The sequence below is a fragment of the Salmo salar genome, chromosome 17 (assembly GCF_965601325.2).
Source record: "Salmo salar chromosome 17, fSalSal1, whole genome shotgun sequence".
In the NCBI taxonomy this organism is placed as follows: domain Eukaryota; kingdom Metazoa; phylum Chordata; class Actinopteri; order Salmoniformes; family Salmonidae; genus Salmo; species Salmo salar.
The window spans coordinates 73,015,659-73,034,125 of NC_138307.1; positions in this window are offsets into that span (position 1 = coordinate 73,015,659).

The window sequence follows — 18,467 nt, forward strand, 5'->3', positions numbered from 1 at the left end:
ATCTTCATATGACAAGGATTGGAAAGTATTTCCCAGTATATTGTCAATGTGATTCATGATGATGAATGCTTGTCTAGCTAGTTAGCATGCTAGCTAAGATTTGGAAAGTATGATGTTGACATGATCAGTCCAAACAAAGCTACGGTATAACGTGTTTTGACGTCATTTTATCTGAACCAAAGATAGACATCTATGAGTGGTTCAGATTTTGGTTTGGACCGGACTAAAACCCAATGTCCGTGGACATGGAAATCAAGACCGGTCCAGACAGGACAAAAAAAAAGACGTCCAAAATGTGTCGGCATCGATCCGTGCTTATTGGGGTGTAGCCTACAGTGTCGCCTGAAACTGCATTTTATGAATGGCCATCTTAATGGTAGGCCTACCATTGTGAAACACCCAAAAAAGAATGTCAGGTCCAACAGGACCAAAAAAAGACTTCCAGAGGACAATGGCGTCGGCCCGTGCTTACTGGGGTGTAGTGTACCATGTGGGCCAACAAATGAATTTTATAAATAATGTGTTAGGCCCACCATTTGTAAAACAGGCTGTTGTGTCATACATTATATCTCCTCCCTGTAGGCTACAGAAAAGGTTACATACTATTTCTACCATATGCTATATCCACGTACGGGATCAAGTTCATGCACCAACATTTTTTATGGGTTTAATCATATAATTACATATACAGTCCCTAAGGATCTCTGTGGGCCTAGTCATAAAGATTTTTTAACTTTTCAAATATGTTACCTTCTATTGTGGCATAAACACAACCAATCAAGATGTTTTCATCTGATTGTTAAACTATAATTTCAAAGGGCTCCTTCATAGGCCACCCACACACATTTATCCACTTGCAAGATATTTCCAGCTTCCAAATAGTGTTGAGTGGAAAGAGACATCTGTTACACAAAACACCAAAAAGTTTAATGTCAAATTTGGCTATTGTCAGTAGGGTAGATTTTATGCGTCCACTGCTGTTCCCGCGCATTTCGGTGCCGGCCACTCATCTCTGCCTTGGCAAAATATCAGTGTTCTCGTTGAACCACATCGCGTTTGAGTGTAGGCTATACCATTCTTTTTCAAGTCCATTCGCTCATTTGTCATGCCTCTGACATGCAGTAATCAGAAAAAGTTCTGTAATAGCCTACAGTTTTTTTTGACATTTTGTTTTAATTCATGTGAATGGCTCATGTTTCACCTTGGCTCTATCTCCTACATTATCTTTGGCCCTGTCCGGGGGTATCATCGGATGGGGCCACAGTGTCTTCTGATCCCTCCTGTCTCAGCCTCCAGTATTTATGCTGCAGTAGTTTATGTGTCGGGGGGCTAGGGTCAGTCTGTTACATCTGGAGTATTTCTCTTGTCTTATCCGGTGTCCTGTGTGAATTTAAATATGCTCTCTCTAATTCTCTCTTTCTCTCTTTCTGTCTTTCTCTCGGAGGACCTGAGCCCTAGGACCATGCCTCAGGACTACCTGGCACGATGACTCCTTGCTGTCCCCAGTCCACCTGGCCGTGCTGCTGCTCCAGTTTCAACTGTTCTGCCTGCGGCTATGGAACCCTGACCTGTTCACCGGACGTGCTTGTTGCACACTCAACAACTACTATGATTATTATTATTTGACCATGCTGGTCATTTATGAACATTTTAACATCTTGACCATGTTCTGTTAAAATATCCACCCTGCACAGCCAGAAGAGGACTGGCCACCCCTCATAGCCTGGTTCCTCTCTAGGTTTCTTCCTAGGTTTTTGGCCTTTCTAGGGAGTTTTTCCTAGTGAGTTTTTCCTAGCCACCGTGCTTCTTTCACATGCATTGCTTGCTGTTTGGGGTTTTAGGCTGGGTTTCTGTACAGCACTTTGAGATATCAGCTGATGTACGAAGGGCTATATAAATTAATTTGATTTGATTTGATTTGATGATCTATGTTTGTGGAGCGTCACAGCGACGCTTTTAGCCAACAGAGGTGCCGCTGGGAATGAACAAGCAAAATATTTTGCACCCCTGCCTTATCACAGGGCGGCATCAGCTCTCATCTAAAAAGCCCATATGCCATAGGTTGAGAGAAATTGTAATGGTTTTTGTGCAGAATTACATTAGGTTTTATGGGTTGTTGTTGAAGGTGGGTCTTGGTCAGTTTAGCTCAGAAAATGCCGCCGTCGGTCATGTGCTTCCATAGACGGCCGCATAAGAGTTCTGTATTACTATCCAAGTCTGTACCCAAACAATTCGAGCTTCTACTTCTAAAAATGCACCTTTCCAGAAACAAGTCTCTCACTGTTGCCGCTTGCTATAGACCACCCTTTGCCCCCAGCTATTCCCTCGACACCATATGTGAATCGATTGCCCCCCATCTATCTTCTGAGCACGTGCTACTAGGTGACCTAAACTGGCATTGCTTAACACTCCGGCCATCCTACAACCTAAGCTTGATGCCCTCAATCTCACAAAAATGATCAATGAACCTACCAGGTACAACCTCAAGTCCGTAAACACGGGCACCCTCATAGATATCATCCTAACTAACTCGCGCTCCAAATACACCTCTGCTGTTTTCTATCTCAGCGATCACTGCCTCATTGCCTGCATCCGTAATGGGTCTGCGACCAAACAACCACCCCTCATCATTGTCAAACGCTCCCTAAAACACTTCTGCGAGCAGGCCTTTCCAATCGGCCTGGCCGGGGTATCCTGGAATGACATTGACCTCATCCCGTCAGTAGAGGATGCCTGGTTATTCTTTAAAAGTGCCTTCCTCACCATCTTAAATAAGCATGCCCCATTCAAAAAATGTAGAACTAGGAATAGATATAGTCATTGGTTCACTCCAGACCTGTCTGCCCTTGACCAGCACAAAAGCATCCTGTGGCGTTCTGCATTAGCATCGAACAGCCCCTGTGATATGCAACTTTTCAGGGAAGTTAGGAACAAATATACACAGGCAGTTAGCAATGCTAAGACTAGCTTTTTCAAACAGAAATTTGTATCCTGTAGTACAAACTCAAAAATGTTCTGGGACACTAAAGTCCATGGAGAATAAGAGCACCTCCTCCCAGCTGCCCACTGCTCTGAGGCTAGGAAACACTGTTACCACTGATAAATCCACTATAATTGAGAATTTCAACAAGCATTTCTCTACGGCTGGCCATGCTTTCCACCTGGCTATCGCTACCCCGGTCAACTGCCCGGCACCCTCCACAGCAACCCGCCAAAGCCCCCACCATTTCTCCTTCACCCAAATCCAGATAGCTGATGTTCTGAAAGAGCTGCAAAATCTGGACCCCTACAAATCAGCCGGCCTAGACAATCTGGACAGTGTCTTTGTAAAATGATCTGCCGAAATTGTTGCAACCCTTATTACTAGCCTGCTCAACCTCTCTTTCGTATCGTCTGAGATTCCCAAAGATTGGAAAGCTGCCACGGTCATCCCCCTCTTCAAAGGGGGTGACACTCTAGACCCAACCTGCTACAGACCTATATCTATCCTACCCTGTCTTTCTAAGGTCTTCGAAAGCGAAGTTAACAAACATATTACCGACCATTTCGAACCCCACCGTACCTTCTCCGCTATGCAATCTGGTTTTAGAGCTGGTCATGGGTGCACCTCAGCCACGCTCAAGGTCCTAAACGACATCATAACCGCCATCGATAAGAGACATTACTGTGCAGCCGTATTCATCGACCTGGCCAAGGCTTTCGACTCTGTCAATCACCACATTCTTATTGGCAGACTTGACAGCCTTGGTTTCGCAAATGATTGCCTCGCCTGGTTTACCAACTACTTCTCTGATAGAGTTCAGTGTGTCAAATTGGAGGGCCTGTTGTCCGGACCTCTGGCAGTCTCTATGGGGGTGCCACAGGGTTCAATTCTCGGGCCGACTCTCTTCTCTGTATACATCAATGATTTCGCTCTTGCTGCTGGTGATTCTCTGATCCACCTCTACGCAGACGACACTATTCTGTATACTTCTGGCCCCTCTTTGGACACTGTGTTAACTAACCTCCAGACGAGCTTCAATGCCATGCAACTCTCCTTCTGTGGCCTCCAACTGCTCTTAAATGCAAGTAAAACTAAATGCATGCTATTGAATAGATCTCTGCCCGCACCTACCCGCCCGTCCAGCATCACTACTCTGGACGGCTCTGACTTAGAATACGTGGACAACTACAAATACCTGGGTGTCTGGTTAGACTGTAAACTCTCCTTCCAGACTCACATTAAGCATCTCCAATCCAAAATTAAATCTAGAATCGGCTTCCTATATCGCAACAAAGCATCCTTCACTCATGCTGCCAAACATACCCTGGTAAAACTGACCATCCTACCGATCCTCGACTTCGGCAATGTCATCTATAAAATAGCCTCCAACACTCTACTCAACAAATTGGATGCAGTCTATCACAGTGCCATCCGTTTTGTCACCAAAGTCCCATACACTACCCACCACAGCGACCTGTACGCTCTCGTTTGTTGGCCCTCGCTTCATACACGTCGCCAAACCCACTGGCTACAGGTTATCTAGTCTCTGCTAGGTAAAGCCCCGCCTTATCTCAGCTCACTGGTCACCATAGCAGCACCCACTCGTAGCACGCGCTCCAGCAGGTATATCTCACTGGTCATCCCCAAAGCCAATTCCTCCTTTGGTCGCCTTTCCTTCCAGTTCTCTGCTGCCAGTGACTGGAACGAACTGCAAAAATCACTGAAGCTGGAGACTCATATTTCCCTCACTAGCTTTAAGCACCAGCTGTCAGAGCAGCTCACAGATCACTGCACCTGTACATAGCCCATGTGTAAACAGCCCATCTATCTACCTCATCCCCTTATTGTATTTATTTTATTTATCTTTCTCCTTTGCACCCCAGTATCTCTACTTGCACATTTATCTTCTGCACATCTACCATTCCAGTGTTTAATTGCTATATTGTAATTACTTCGCCACCATGGCCTATTTATTGCCTTATCTCCCTTATCTTACCTCATTTGCACTCACTGTATATAGACGTTTTGTTTTCTTTTTTTGTACTATTATTGACTGTATGTTTTGTTTATTCCATGTGTAACTCTGTGTTGTTGTATGTGTCGAATTGCTTTGCTTTATCTTGGCCAGGTCGCAGTTGCAAATGAGAACTTGTTCTCAACTAGCCTACCTGGTTAAATATAGGTGAAAGAAAAATATTAAAAATAATCCTGCCTAATGAGCGGGCCGGCCCTGCTTAGAGGTTAGGTACAGGGTACGACTGCGGTAAAATAAAGCTATACACAATTAAGACAAGCACACAACTCAGAATGGAGTCTATTTCATAAAAATAAAGCAGTAATCATTTGTAGCTCAAACCCTTCAGACTTTATAGACGTTTTTGTGAGAAGAACCGTTTTCAGGATCTGCCCTGGTCTCACAAGCACTGCTCTAGCTCAGCCCCCATTAGTCACACAGGCTAATGGTTGGTCTCAATGGATGCAGAATAAATAGACTAATGCAATGCAGCTCAAACACTCAATTTTTCAAAGGGGTTGGAAGCACTAAATCACGGAAATGGTACGGTGGGATTCAAGGCATTTTGAACACATGAACCCCACCACTTTCTTCAACACAGAGTCAGCATCACAGCCAGTAAACCAGAGGGCACTGGATGGAGCAATGTCTAAATGTGCAGGGATTGACGGTAAGGATTGTCCTATTGCCTCCTGGGGAAAGTGAACTGACCAGTCACGCAAGTTAAGCCTGCTCTGAGGTAGCCCCACTGCTCTGAGGTAGCCCCACTGCTCTGAGGTAGCCCCACTGCTCTGAGGTAGCCCCATTGGGCCGGTGATATAAAAAAGTGAATTCAAGCCAACTGAAACTAACTCCAGTAGTCCTAACCTAAAACAAATCTTTCTGGTTCCTCTACATTTAAGTGTAGTGAAAGACAGAAAATGTATGGCAGTCAGGCTAGTTGAGCCTGTTCTGAGATTTCTTTTCCATAACAACCAAAATACATACGTCCACCCCTATGTGTAGTTAAAAGGCACTTCTGAGTGTAAACAGCTCATTTACATTTTCAGGCAAGTGATCCAATCTTCAGGTAACCAAAAAAATACTCCTGACATGCCCGATGGGCAGATGCCTTTCAGACTTTAATGTAAATCCCTGATGTGCATGAAGCACGTGACCTACGACCTGTGTCGTCTTTGGGTCGTCTCCACGTCTGGCTTCACCATGCAGTGCACACATTGAGAATAATTAGTAGTGGGCAAAAATATCCATTATTCTGTATGAGCAAGGCATTTGAGAATGCAATCCTTGTCATAGCTCATCATCTCTCATATTACATCATGATCATAGCCCGATCTACCATCAGTGTCCAATAACTAGGCACTCAGTCAAGGTTCAAATGTTCATAGTTCAATCTTAGATGAGCAATCAGCATCCCATAACTAGGCAGCATAATAGGCATCCCATAACTAGTCATCAATCAATGCTCAAATAGTTAGGTCGCAGACACGACATAAACACCTTACCTAAATGTACACTTTAAAATATTTCACTTGGAAAAAGTCCAGTGAGCTTCGATATGGCTGTACTTAAAATTGGGTAATTGTTCAGCTGACATGGAATACTCCATCAACCCAATGATTTCTGCTCAGTGTATCAAATCAAATCAAATCAAATTTATGTATATAGCCCTTCGTACATCAGCTGATATCTCAAAGTGCTGTACAGAAACCCAGCCTAAAACCCCAAACAGCAAGCAATGCATGTGAAAGAAGCACGGTGGCTAGGAAAAACTCCCTAGGAAAAACTCCCTAGAATGGCCAAAAACCTAGGAAGAAACCTAGAGAGGAACCAGGCTATGAGGGGTGGCCAGTCCTCTTCTGGCTGTGTCGGGTGGATATTATAACAGAACATGGTCAAGATGTTAAAATGTTCATAAATGACCAGCATGGTCAAATAATAATAATCATAGTAGTTGTCGACGGTGCAACAAGCACGTCCGGTGAACAGGTCAGGGTTCCATAGAACAGTTGAAACTGGAGCAGCAGCACGGCCAGGTGGACTGGGAACAGCAAGGAGTCATCATGCCAGGTAGTCCTGAGGCATGGTCCTAGGGCTCAGGTCCTCCGAGAGAAAGAAAGAAAGAAAGAGAGAAAGAGAGAATTAGAGAGAGCATATTTAAATTCACACAGGACACCGGATAAGACAAGAGAAATTCTCCAGATGTAACAGACTGACCCTAGCCCCCCGACACATAAACTACTGCAGCATAAATACTGGAGGCTGAGACAGGAGGTATCAGAAGACACAAACAATTTCCAACTTAAATATTGAAGTTTGCCTGTGCAACACAGATAGCTGAGTTGATCAAACAAGGGAGTATAATTTGCTGAGACTGACAACTTTAGAATACTCTGTTGGCTGAAAATACATGTCTCATTAACATATTTCGCAGTGTGCTACCACTGAAATAACAGCCAAGTCTTGTCAATGTTGATATACCCTGTATGGTTGTGATGTCACGCCCTGATCTTAGAGAGACGTTTATTTTCCTCTAGTTTGGTTAGGTCAGGGTGTGATGTGGGGTGGGCAATCTAGTTTGTCTATTTCTTTGTGTTGAGCTGAGTATGGTTCCTAATCAGAGGCAGCTGGCTATTGTTATCTCTGATTAGGAATCATACTTAGGCAGCCCTTTTTTCCCCCCACCTTTAGTTGTGGGATCTTGTTTTTGTGTAGCTGCCTTTGAGCAGCCCCAGAACGTCACGTTTTCGGTTTGCTCCTGTTTGTTGTTTTGGTGAATTTCATTTTCATTAAAAAGATGTGGAATTCCATGCACGCTGTGCCTTGGTTTATTTATGATCTTGAGTTCGAAGATAGCGATTGTGACTTGTGGTTAAATAAAAAGCAACAGATTTGGTTTCCTTCATTGTTTCGGCAGCCTCCCTGAATCTACATCCGACACTCTAAAATGTAGATGACTGCCTTTAGCAAATTCTCTTCTTACCAGTGATAAACAAATAATTCAACAGATTTGTCAGTTGTGTTTGATCTGATCAAATGCCAATTGTCAAAACAACAGAGTTCTTGGCGCATATGCAGTTGATAATGTGTAAAAAAAAATACAAGTAATTTGAGTACATTAGCTTTTCAATGGATCACAAACTGTTTCTGCATATGGTACTATAAATGGAACTAACAGAAATTGTGAAAACGGGTTTGCCCTGTCTACACATTTACATTTACATTTAAGTCATTTAGCAGACGCTCTTATCCAGAGCGACTTACAAATTGGTGGATTCACCTTATGATATCCAGTGTAACAACCACTTTACAATAGTGCATCTAAATCTTTTAAGGGGGGGGGGGGGGGGGGGTTAGAAGGATTACTTTATCCTATCCTAGGTATTCCTTAAAGAGGTGGGGTTTCAGGTGTCTCCGGAAGGTGGTGATTGACTCCGCTGTCCTGGCGTCGTGAGGAAGCTTGTTCCACCATTGGGGTGCCAGAGCAGCGAACAGTTTTGACTGGGCTGAGCGGGAACTGTGCTTCCTCAGAGGTAGGGAGGCGAGCAGGCCAGAGGTGGATGAACACAGTGGCCTTGTTTGGGTGTAGGGCCTGATCAGAGCCTGAAGGTACGGAGGTGCCGTTCCCCTCACAGCTCCGTAGGCAAGCACCATGGTCTTGTAGCGGATGCAAGCTTCAACAGGAAGCCAGTGGAGAGAGCGGAGGAGCGGGGTGACGTGAGAGAACTTGGGAAGGTTGAACACCAGACGGGCTGCGGCGTTCTGGATGAGTTGTAGGGGTTTAATGGCACAGGCAGGGAGCCCAGCCAACAGCGAGTTGCAGTAATCCAGACGGGAGATGACAAGTGCCTGGATTAGGACCTGCGCCGCTTCCTGTGTGAGGCAGGGTCGTACTCTGCGAATGTTGTAGAGCATGAACCTACAGGATCGGGTCACCTACACTAGTGAGATTGGTGTATCTGTTTATCTGGTCTGTGGTTACTCAGGCCAGGTTTCATAGAAGCCAGAGTCTTGTCGTGCCTGGAGAAATAGTTATAACATTGTTACGTGAATTAAGTTAGCAATGTTCTTAAACCGAACTTCAATTAAACTACTCAGTCTGCCCCCCAGAGTGTGTAAGATTCTGGTTGAATGAAGCAGACGGATAGCCAGCCTACAAGGGTCAAAACGTTTATTTATGAGAGCTCTGAAAATCCTTACAATGTACAAAGCCTTTTATATTCACACACACACACACACACACACACACACACACACACACACACACACACACACACACACACACACACACACACACACACACACACACACACACACACACACACACACACACACACACACACACACACACACACACCAGTAGAGAACTCCACCCCACTTTAGGCGGCTGTATTTTTCCACAGTCCACATACATTCCTTATCAACCTTGGTACCTGTCTTCTAATCTCCTGCCCACTAGCCGTTCCCAGGCCGTTGTTACTCTCCCTAACTTAGGGAGGCCTCTTCTCCTGTTTCTTTCCCAAGGTCGTCTTATCAACTCTGCCCTGCTCATTTTAAGTGTCTTATTCACACACAGCATTGGAATATCGTTTTTAACCCATTATTATAGCCTTATTTCGAATACATTTCAACAGGTTATAGGGTTTCTGAGTGAAATCATTTAGTCAAACCTTTAATCATATAATTTCCATTACAATCCACCCGATTGACTAGATATTTCACATACACTATAACACATCTATTTTTATTGGATTCAGAAATGTCACACAAAATCTAACTAATTTGGTAATGTTACACAAAATCAAAATAATTCAGAAATGTCACACAAAATCAAACTAATTCAGAACATCAAAGAAAACAAATGCATATACTGTCACAAAATCAAAGTAATTCAGAATATCAAGGAAAACAAATGCATATGCTGTCAACACATACTTATCGATGACTGTTCTAAGCCTATCTCCAATCATAACACTTCGGATTAGGATTTTCGTCATGATCTTCATTTAAAGAAACAGTCTTACCAAGCCTTAAAGATAGTCTCATCTAACATGGGCTCCTCATAATTGAATAAATCCTCCACCAGGCTCGGCGGTAAGTTTTTGTCGTCCCAATGGTCTGAACTTGGAATCGGTCCGTAACTCACCATCTGCTCCGTTATCGATCTCTCCAGAACCCTGGAAATGAGACCTCTCGCACACGGGACCAAACAACAACCACACAAAACGAACACACTCATACAGGTGAAAGCAGCCCACACCACAGTGATTACAACATTTTTCCATTTTCCAAAGGTATTATCGAACCACCCCGTGAGTGCTGTGTCCACCCCGGAGTTTTCTGCTAACTCTTGAGCTACATTTTTTAGACCGGCCAGGGCCTTGGTCACTGATCTATCTGGAGCTGTGTTATCAGGGATGAAAGTACAGCACTCAGGCCCAAATATCACACACACACACCACCCTTCTCAGCCAGAAGCATATCTAAAGCTATTCTATTCTGTAATACCATCAAAGTAGTCGCAGCTGTCTGTTCTGCTAACCCTTGAATCGCATCTCTGGTATAGTTGATGAAACGCTGCTGGTTATAATAGATGTAATTCATTCAGTCCACATTCTAATTGATATTTGACCACCAAAAAATACTTGATTCCAATCCAGCCCATATCTGATTCCTAGCTTTGAACTCATCAGGAACCCCCCTTGGAACCCCAATGCTATCAATGTAAATTCTATCGTCGAAGGACCCTGACGGAGCACTCCTTCTCTCTCTTCTACCTGGCACTAGGTCTTTGTGTCTGATAAGGGTGAAGGGCATGCCGAACTGTACCAATGCAAAAGTACCGGTCCAATTCGTAGGCAGGCTAGGCCACAGCTTCATACCCCCACACAACCACCAGACATCTGCTCTAGGCCTCTTTATTTCACTAAAATCCTCGGGACTCAACCACCCAGTCAGATCCCTCATAGTCTCCGTCGTCGTCACGTTCTCTGTCCTATTGCATGTTCTTACTTCCCCTACATCCCGTCCGTGAGTGTTGTACCAGGCCAGACAATAATATTCTCCTCCCGCGACTGTGAAAGGTGGAAGTCTGGACCTGATGGGTTCATGGGGATACAAATAATGCAGATCATGGGGATACAAATAATGCAGATCAGTACAACTGTCGTTGTCTGGCTTCTCTGCCTTCATAAACAGCTTTAACATACACGCCACACCCCTGGGTGAATTACTTCCATTGAGTGGAAAGGGAATGGTTGTCAACTGAGGTTTGGCTGTTGCGCAGGCATAGCATTCTTCCTTGACCACTGACCTAGCTGTATACTGAATCCATTCCAGCCATAGATTAGAATCCCCAAACCCGGTTTCTACCTCAATCAGTTCCTTGAGATCTTTTGTCTGAATTATCCTTACCGGTCCTTGACTCTGGACAGCACCATGGGGGACATCAATGTCCTCAGGGGTAGTGCTTGTATTCTGGCTAGTCCTGGAACCATCTCCTACCTCGAGCCTTGCTACTCTGAATGGTACCATAGTGTCAACCGAAGTCTGGTCAAATCCAACATACCATAACCCTAAATCCTCTTTCTTCACACTTAATGGCTATTCGTACCTTTATCCAATACTTCGCTCGTTCCGGATTACAGTCCAAAACTCGGACCTTTACGATGCTCCATCTGTTTCTATATTGGGTGTGTGGATTGACATAGCCCTCTCTTTCTGTGTGAGCTATGACCTGATTCCATGAGTTACACGGGGATTTACACAGGTATCTTCCCCATGAAGTCAGAGTCCTAGACTGCCAGGAGGTTAGGGACCCCATTTGGTCTACATAGAACTCTATTGAGACATCCTTCCCTAACTCTAACCTCACTTCCTTTTTATCCAGATCGAGTGACCTTTTATACTTAGGTAATACAAAATCCTCATCTACACAATGGGTTAAGTTACCACCTTCTGACTTCTCGAGTGGTGCATGACGTATTAGGAATATGGCTCCCACAATCAGACAGCCCAGACCAACCAGGACCCCTGTAAAGCCACCCCTTTTCCCGGAGAACATATCACTGGCTAGAGGCCAACCCACACTTTCACTTCTATGAACGCACAGAGTCAGGATCGGGCGGGTTAGGGAATCTTCGTTAGAGAGGTAACCCCCGAACCTTATTGGTATTCGGTTCTTCTCCTAACTCTGTGATTGTTCGACAGTGTCAGTGTGTCTTACCCTCTTACAGTGTGTGATATGCACCCAGGTAGCTCTTTCCGCTATTCTCACCACGAAGGCTGTCACCAGAAGTACTTGGTATGGCCCCTCCCACTGTGGCTGCTTCCAGTCCTTTTTCTTTAGGGATTGGACCCAGGTGTTCAGTTTATTGTTGGACGATACTCCATACTGTCGGACACGCACAAGGGACCAGACACCCCTTCCAAGGACAAGAGTGCCAGGAAGTATGAAGTACTACAGTTGTGGACCCTTTGGCTGCTGGGCAGTCAAGAATGATGATATCTACTTAATGAGTGTAAGATCTGGGGAAAAGTGTGAGAGCTGGAGTAGAGTAGTAGAGGATGGAGAGTGTCAGTTTATAAAACTGTTTCATATTATAACTGTTGAAATTGTCCTAAAACCCTGATTGAATCTGTTTGTTTCCAGCTGAATCAAGACTGCCTAAACAACGGGTGGAGTCCCATTGACGGCAAGCTTTTTATGATTGAGGTGGCAACTGATGGTAGTGGGGTCAACTTTTTGGGTGATGTTTATACTAGGTAAGGTTGTGTTAGGTTCTGAACAAACAGAGTAAAAACTCACAAAAAGCTCAAACTAAGTTCATTCACCCACTGGGTTAAACAACTGCAAAATACAAAAACATGATTGCACATACACATATATTTTTGTCCTCCCACTAGCCGGAATCAACTCCTTGCACATCTAGACAGCCAATACATCTCTGTTGCTTATCAAGAACTTGTTTGGTTCCTCTCACTGGTGTAGTCATGGCCCCGCCTGACGCTAAAACCTTTGGTCTGTTCCTTCTCACTCCATCTGACCTGTGACCTGGGCCGAATTACCCTCTCCTCCTTAATCCACACCTGTCCTCCCTTATCTGTGACTGAAACCAGACATTTGCCCTGTGCTTCCCCCCTTAGGATACATGAGATTCAACAATAACATGTTTGACAGAATGTAAACTTTCTTCATTCCCATGTCTCAGTCAACAATTTTCCATACACCTACAGTACCAGTCAAAAGTTAGGACACAAGTACTCATTCAACTCATTTCTTTAGTTTTACTATTTTCTACATTGTAGAATAATAGTGAAGACATCAATACTGTGAAATAACACATATGGAATCGTGTAGTTACCAAAAAAGTGTTAAACAAATCAAAATATATTTTAGATTCTTCAAAGTAGTATCACATAGTGATCCAAGATGGCGTAGCAGTGCAGACGTGTTTGTCGTTGTCCCGTGTAAATTGTATTTTTTCGTCGTCTTTTGTATATATTTCAATCTCATTTTCCATTTTTAAATTAAATATACCTTCCGGCAACCCGCCTCACCCAATGTGATACGGATCCGCAATTTTTGTTAGACCTTACAGCTTGAACCTCCATCAGAAGATAGCCATCAGATGCTAGCCAGCTAATTAGCTACTAGCTATTTAGTCATTGTTAGCCACTGCTAGCGGCCTTTACCTCTAGCTCAGACACCAGGTGCTTTTACCCTGGATAATACCCGCCAGTCTGCTCAGTGCAATATCAACCCTGAGAATATTGGACTGCTTTTCTCCACCATTACTCCATTACTGGACCATTACTCCAGATCACCACAGCTAGCTAGCTGCTACAGAGTGGCCCAGCCCCGAAGCTAGCCTTTGAGCCAGGCCCATCTCCCGGCCTGCTCAGTGGACCCTATGATCACTCGGCTACACAGCTGATGCCCCCCGGACTCTTCACTAGCACGACTAGAAGCCACTACATCGCCGGATTCCTGCCGTAAGCTCTGGACCTTTGCATCGGATCATTGCAACTAGCTAGCTGCTACCGAGTGGCTATAGTGGCTAACGCCCTTGTCCCGAAGCTAGCACAAGTTAGCCCAGAGCCAGGCGCATCTCCCGGTTACCAAACAAAATTACTCCAGCTACAATACCTCTTTTGCCAATTGACCTGGACCCTTTGTCGACACGGAGCCCCGCCGATCCATCACGTCTGGTCTGCCGACGTAATTCAGTCCGATATTCCCTCAACCGCCCTTTGTCGGACTTCGGTGAAGACGCTTCTGCTAGCACCGGCCTGCTAACCTTTATGAACGCCGTGTCTCCCGCTTGTTAGCGTAGTAACGACTTCCCTGTTTCATTTATTGCTGTTCACTGGACCCTATGATATCTGGCTTCATAGCTGATGCCTGCTGGACTGTTCATTAATTACGGTACTCCATTTTGTTAATCTGTCGGCCCCAGACTTCGAACTCAGGCCCTGTGTGTAGTTAACTGACCCTCTCTGCCCATTCATCGCCATTTTACCTGTTGTTGTCTTCACTGATTAGCTATTGCTGTCTTACTCGTTGTTGTCTTAGCTAACTCTCCCAATCAACACCTGTGATTGCTTTATGTCTCTCTCTAATGTCAATATGCCTTGTATACTGTTTAGGGTAGTTATCGTTGTTTTATTTTACTGCGGAGCCCCTAGCCCCACTCAACATGACTCAGATACCGCTTTTGCCCCACCTCCCACAAATAGCATAACTAGCGCCTCCAGAGATGCAACCTCTCTTATCGTCACTCAATGCCTAGGTTTACCTCCACTGTACCTGCACCCTACCAAACCCCTGTCTGTACATTATGCCCTGAATCTTTTCTACCACGCCCAGAAATCTGCTCCTTTTATTCTCTGTCCCCAATGCACTAGACCACCAGATTTGATAGCCTTTAGCTGTAAATCAAATCAAAATGAAATGTATTTATATAGCCCTTCTTACATCAGCTGATATCTCAAAGTGCTGTACAGAATCCCAGCTTAAAACCCCAAACAGCAAGCAATGCAGAAGCACGGTGGCTAGGAAAAACTCCCTAGAAAGGCCAAAACCTAGGAAGAAACCTAGAGAGGAACCAGGCTATGAGGGGTGACCAGTCCTCTTCTGGCTGTGCCGGGTGGAGATTATAACAGAACAAGGCCAAGATATTCAAATGTTCATAAATGACCATTATGGTCAAATAATAATAATCACAGTAGTTGTCGAGGGTGAAACAAGTCAGCACCTCAAAAGTAAATGTCAGTTGGCTTTTGATAGCCGATCATTGAGAGTATCTCTACCACTCCTGCTGTATCTAGAGAGTTGAAAACATCAGGTCTGGGACAGGTAGCACGTCCGGTGAACAGGTCAGGGTTTCATAGCCGCAGGCAGAACAGTTGAAACTGGAGCAGCAGCACGGCCAGGTGGACTGGGGACAGCAAGGAGTCATCATGCCATGTAGTCTTGAGGCATGGTCCTCGGGCTCAGGTCCTCCGAGAGAGAGAATTAGAGAGAGCATTTTTAAATTCACACAGGACACCGGATAAGACAGGAGAAATACTCCAGATATAACAGACTGGCCCTAGCCCCCCGACACACAAACTACTGCAACATAAATACTGAAGGCTGAGACAGGAGGGGTCAGGAGACACTGTGGCCCCATCCGATGATACCCCCGGACGGGGCCAAACAGGCAGGATATAACCCCACCCACTTTTCCAAAGCACAGCCCCCACACCACTAGAGGGATAACTTCAACCACCAACTTACCATCCTGAGACAAGGCCGAGTATAGCCCACAAAGATCTCTGGCACGGCACAACCCAAGGGGGGGCGTCAACCCAGACAGGAAGACCACGTCAGTGACTCAACCCACTCAAGTGACGCACCCCTCCTAGGGACGGCATGGAAGAACACCAATAAGCCAGTGACTCAGCCCCTGTAATAGGGTTAGAGGCAGAGAATCCCAGTGGAGAGAGGGGAACCGGCCAGGCAGAGACAGCAAGGGCGTTTCGTTGCTCCAGAGCCTTTCCGTTCACCTTCACACTCCTGGGCCAGACTACACTCAATCATAGGACCTACTGAAGAGATGAGTCTTCAGTAAAGACTTAAAGGTTGAGACCGAGTCTGCGTCTCTTCACATGGGTAGGCAGACCATTCCATAAAAATGGAGCTCTATAGGAGAAAGCCCTGCCTCCAGCTGTTTGCTTAGAAATTTTAGGGACAATTAGGAGGCCTGCGTCTTTAGACCGTAGCGTACGTGTAGGTATGTATGGCAGGACCAAATCGGAAAGATAGGTAGGAGCAAGCCCATGTAATGCTTTGTAGGTTAGCAGTAAAACCTTAATCAGACCTTGCCTTAACAGGAAGCCAGTGTAGGGAGGCTAGCACTGGAGTAATATGATCAAATTCTTTGGTTCTAGTCAGGATTCTAGCAGCCGTATTTAGCACTAACTGAAGTTTATTTAGTGCTTTATCCGGGTAGCCGGAAAGTAGAGCATTACAGTAGTCCAACCTAGAAGTAACAAAAGCAAAAAGGAGGAAACCTAGTTAATCTACAAAAGAGTTCATCTGCCAAAATGAAGACAAAATGCTATGCATACATACTGTTTAAGTTTTTAGGACGTAGTAGAACAATTTACATGCAGTGGCTGTCAGCAGCAGCCGAAAGAGATGCTCTGCCTCTGATAGTTCTGGGTTACTGCCAGACTGAGCAAAACATACAGTAGTGGTGCATTGGTAAAATCACTGGGGAAGCCAGAATACAAAAGCCATGTTACAACCTATGTGTTGTGATAGTTGAGTTGTTTGCTCTTTCACCTGTTAGTTCATATGCCTTGACACCTTGACATGTATGCCTAAGGCCGAGGCAATAAGAATACACCGTGACAGAATAAATTCAACCACACCTTTGTTTCATCATTTTCAGACCACTAAACAACTATTGATTTAGAACCACGTTACCCACAAGTATAAAAAAATAAACAGGAGCTGCCTTCACTATTCCAGCACCATTTAATCTTCAACATTTTAACATCAAATCCCCTATGCTTAGTCTAATAAAGTCACAGCTAATATACCAAAAACGATTTAGTCCAATCAATGTCCAATAAATGTAATCTCACTGTGTTCTTTGGGACCTTCAATGCTGCAGAAATGTGTTGGTATCCTTCCCTAGATCTGTGCCTCGCCACAATCCTGTCTCAGAGCTCTACAGACAATTCCTTTGATATCATGAATTGGTTTTTGCTCTGACATGCACTGTCAACTGTGGGACCTGATATAGACAGTTTTGTATCTTTCCAAATCATGTCCAATCAATTGAATTTACAACAGGTGGATGATCAATGGAAACAGGATGCACCTGAGCTCAAAACGAGTCTTGTGTCAAAGGGTCTGAATACTTGTGTAAATAAGGTATTTCTATTTTTTATATTCAACAAATGTGAAGAAAAAAATCTTGCTTTGTCGTTATGGGATATTGTGTGTGCAGATGTCGTTTCTCGGCAAGACGGAGCTGCTCTTCCTCCCGGGGAAGGACTGCCCGTTCCATGATCTCGCCATCACGGTTGACAACTCCCTTGTGTCCTCCTCCCAGAGTGCTAAGAACCTTGGCGTGATCCTGGACAACACCCTGTCGTTCTCCACTAACATCAAGGCGGTGACCCGATCCTGTAGGTTCATGCTCTACAACATTCGCAGAGTACGACCTTGCCTCACACAGGAAGCGGCGCAGGTCCTAATCCAGGCACTTGTCATCTCCCGTCTGGATTACTGCAACTCGCTGTTGGCTGGGCTCCCTGCCTGTGCCATTAAACCCCTACAACTCATCCAGAACGCCGCAGCCCGTCTGGTGTTCAACCTTCCCAAGTTCTCTCACGTCACCCCGCTCCTCCGCTCTCTCCACTGGCTTCCAGTTGAAGCTCGCATCCGCTACAAGACCATGGTGATTGCCTACGGAGCTGTGAAGGGAACGGCACCTCCATACCTTCAGGCTCTGATCAGGCCCTACACCCAAACAAGGGCACTGCGTTCATCCACCACTGGCCTGCTGGCCCCCCTACCTCTGAGGAAGCACAGTTCCCGCTCAGCCCAGTCAAAACTGTTCGCTGCTCTGGCACCCCAATGGTGGAACAAGCTTCCTCACGACGCCAGGACAGCGGAGTCAATCACCACCTTCCGGAGACACCTGAAACCCCACCTCTTTAAGGAATACCTAGGATAGGATAAAGTAATCCTTCTAACCCCCCCCCCCCCCCCCTTAAAAGATTTAGATGCACTATTGTAAAGTGGTTGTTCCACTGGATATCATAAGGTGAATGCACCATTTTGTAAGTCGCTCTGGATAAGAGCGTCTGCTAAATGACTTAAATGTAAATGTAAATGTAATGTAAATATAGATTGATACTTGTATCAGCAAAGAACAATAAATAATTCCAAGGTTTACCATAGACACTACA